The sequence below is a fragment of the Limulus polyphemus genome, unplaced genomic scaffold (genome assembly GCF_000517525.1).
Source record: "Limulus polyphemus unplaced genomic scaffold, Limulus_polyphemus-2.1.2 Scaffold4998, whole genome shotgun sequence".
NCBI classification, from domain to species: Eukaryota; Metazoa; Arthropoda; class Merostomata; order Xiphosura; family Limulidae; genus Limulus; species Limulus polyphemus.
The window spans coordinates 59,721-63,506 of record NW_013670608.1 but is presented as its reverse complement, the minus strand read 5'-3'; the positions used below and the strand labels follow the sequence as shown (position 1 = coordinate 63,506).

Sequence of the window (3,786 nt, the reverse complement as noted above, 5' to 3'; positions counted from 1 at the left end):
GCGCGAAATTCAAAACAAACAAACAAACAAGCTTCTTCTCGTGAGACTTTACAAAACTACTGTAATACCGATGCTTCAAGATTGGGTTAAAACCAAACGTTTTCATGGAAGTACAGGAAGAATTCCAACTTAGAATGCTAGAAAATCTTGCCATCGAGTTAAAAAAAAAAGCCGTTAACCAGAAGATGAATGCCACTACATCTTCATTTATGAAAATATAAAGAAATATCAGAACATGAACTTTGATCGTTTCAAGAAGTCTTATTGTTTCGTTGGTTTGTTCGTAAAGCTACACAAATGGCTATCTGTGCTCTGTTCACCACTGGTATCGAAATCCGTTTTTAACGTCGTAAGCCTACAGACTTGCCGCTGAGCCACTTAGGGACAACAGTATATTTGGGAATAAAAATGCTTTATTAATTACAATTTACTCTGTATCTACATGGTTCAGCACACGTTTCTGGCTTGGTTGTCAAGTGAGTCTGTTTCGTTGTTGTTTTTCTATCCGTTATGTAATTCTCATTTTGTACACCAGGTTCGATTTTATGTTAATTGTCCGCTAAAAGTAGCAGTGCTACTGTACTAGATTGAGTAGTTTAATATTTTCGGGGAAATGATAAATGGACAACGTCGTATTTTGTAGTGTAATAAAACAAATTGTAGGTCACAAAAGTAAAATTTCTTGATCCTAATATATAGTTTTCTAATGATTGCTTTTTAATAGCTTATTGAAAAACTCGATGTTATTATTATTTTGTTTTACTTTTAGGTTTAAAAATTAAAGTTATCATTAAGTTAAGGCTTAACTGTCGTTGACGTTACGTAAGTTATTAAAACGGGAAAATTTACATTTCACATGTTAATGAAAAATACTTGCGTACAGTATCTAGGAAGCTCTGCTAGATGCAATGTAATGTGATACTTTTAACTTTATTTTAATTGCTAAATTAAACTTGAGTATAACGTATAAGTTAAGTATATCGCCTTTTACCTGATAGTGAGAGAGAAATCCTATAGAAACGTTATTTGATGGTGTTAGTCCTGGGATGTAACATGTAAACGTTTCTGAACGTCTTTCTACTAGTCAGACAAACGGAGTTTTACCTAGTGCCTAATGTGAACAAAAACTTTGAAAACATTGACAGTAAAGTATGGCCTGTGGCCATATATTTACCCAAAAACATAAGGTAAAAGTTTTTGTAAGTATCTCAAAGTATTAGAATGTTTTTTTTTTAATTGAAATTGTTTTTTATAAGTGTTTCAAAATTCAAGAAAATTTAATGCTCCTATCTTACTTATTACATAGGATTAGGAAATGTATGCTGTTAGTGTTAGTAGGTATCGTGTTGCTGCTAATGCTATGCAGTGTAGTACACAGTGAAGCTTTCAACCTTTAATGGTCTCTTTGCCCAATTTTTTTTTTGGCACTTCTGTGCACATATTACTTATTAAGTGTAAATCATCCCCAGTCCAGTTGATTACCCTCAAGTTTCTTTATAAGTGGTGGTAGACTTGAACCCTACCCCATGAAAGAAGCTTATCATGTAATATTATCAGTGCAAAGGAACTAACATAAACAAGCTTAATTCTGTTTTTAAAATACACATCCTAAAACTTTCAAATATACTTATAAAATTTTTCAGCTTATGTTTTTGGTAAATACATGGAACTATATAGTACTGACACATAAAATTATATATTCATAAAGAAATGTTTTATAATAATAATAATATGGTATGAAGTTATTGAATGTATTTTAACCATAAGCTAAGCTTTGAAATCGTACAGTGTTTTTAATGTATAAGTGAAATTTGATGTATTTAATTTTAATACAGTTACATAATTTTATATATTTTTACAAATAGGAAAGTTCTGAATGATTAAATGTTGCCAACATACACTTCACATTACTAATAACTGGTATATTTAACAAACTTCCTTATTTATATATGTATTATTCAGTATTAGTTTTAATTTAATAATTTGTATTTTATTAACTTATTACAAGTATTTGTAAAAGAAATTTACAGTCAGACTGCAGCAATATATTTAAGGTGACAGATAAACTTATCTTCAAGGTTATTAAAGTTAAAGCAAATTAAAATAGGTGTTTAGTAATTTTAAAAATTTAAATGATTAAAGAGTTAATGGATTTTAGTACATTTTAAATATATAATGTTTGTAATAGTAACATCCAAGGTCAAAATTAGGTCTAATATTTTTATAATTAAGGCCTTATCCCTCTGTGCTTTAGTTTTTGTACTGTATAATTGTGAATTGGAGTGGTTGAAAGAACTCTTCAGCACATAGGTAGTGCTTTTAAATCCAAATGTAACTGGTATTTACATGAGGTTAGAGTAAGGCTGAAAAATTTTGTAAGAGACATTTACTGTTTTGTATCTTAATTTTATTGTTAGTGTTAAAAGTTAGACTAGTAGTCAACAAATAGTCTGCACATTACTAATAGTAATAGTACTTAAAATACTAATATAGTAGTATTATATTTCAGTGGCATAGCAAGGGGGGCAGTTGCCCCCGGGCGCAGGTGTGAAGGGGCGTAGAATTTCCTCTGGTCTATAATGCCTATTAATTAATAATTATGCCCTTCCCTAGGATGTAGTGCAACTGCCCTACATTAAGTAAATATGACAGTATTACGTTATTTGTGTATATTACGCTTACAGTTTTAACTTTTAAAAGCCGCCTACTGAAATACAGTGAGACCGATTTTGACGTACTGAAGTAAATTACACTATTCCATCATTCATCTGTGTATCAAATACAAGTCCTCGGGTACGACGTACCAGTAAGTGTATGTTCAACAAAATAAAAATACGAGACTGATGTAACATATTAACTGGTGTACAAGATTGGCTATATGCAACAGGCAAGGCCTAGATCTAGTAAACATTATAGGCCTAATGTAATGGTTTGTAATTGTATTGGCTGATTGTAAATCATGTCTTACAACAACTAATGTACTAGAATTTAGGTCTAATTGCAGTCATAACTTTTTCCAGACCCTAGGTCTATTGTCATACAAATTGTATCCTATATTATAGGTGTACTTAGACCTACACTATCTATTAAACTAGGCATTGCACTGGGACAGATCTAACGACTAAGTTAATAGATCTAGATGTAACATTTGTTCTAAAAGTTAAGCCTAATAAATTAATTCTAGAATTGATGAGGTAGGGTTATATCTAGATTTGGGTAGATTCAATACAAAGTGCTTTCAATCTAAGGTCTAGTTTAGATGTATAAAGCTTAATTTCTGTCATTATTATTACATTTAGATGTACTAGCAACTTAATCTACGAACTGTAATCTAGCACCACTAATTAGTTAGCCTATATTTAAGTTTTCTCATTCTATCAAAACCTTTGATATTAAATATAGCCTTTGAGCCTCTAGGCTTATATTATGTTATGATTATACCTTTCTCTACAGTGTGTGTAATTTTCATTAGAGCAATTTCAGACTTGTCTCCTGTAGTGTTCGTGCCAGTAATTTATATGGTGCTTATAAGCATGATTTACCATCATATACACTCATCTGCATTGATTTTCTTACTGTTGTGTCACATTAATTAACATGAGTATGGGTGGTCTAAATAATGGCAGTTAAAGTGAAACCAGGTCCAGATGTGCCTAACTAGTTATGAGTTGCAACTATAGTTGTATAATTTAAATATAATTTATAGTTTAAGAACTTAGGAAAGTAGAATGCTTCATTTCCTCTGACAATTTGCATGTTGAAACTAAATAGTGTAGTCAGTAATTA

The 3,786-nt window shown here is 30.8% G+C and overlaps 1 protein-coding gene across 8 annotated transcripts in view; it reads left to right on the top strand.

Annotated features, from left to right (window-relative positions):
• The first annotated feature begins 349 nt into the window (after positions 1-349).
• LOC106471975 (zinc finger protein OZF-like) overlaps positions 350-3,786 on the top strand; it is a 26,488-nt gene continuing 23,051 nt past the window's right edge. For 2 of the 8 annotated variants that reach the window (XM_013932602.2, XM_022400584.1), the window contains exon 1: positions 574-659. The gene's annotated coding sequence lies outside the window, so the exon portion shown is untranslated. The other 6 variants (XM_022400590.1, XM_022400585.1, XM_022400589.1 and 3 more) reach the window with 5 other exon arrangements.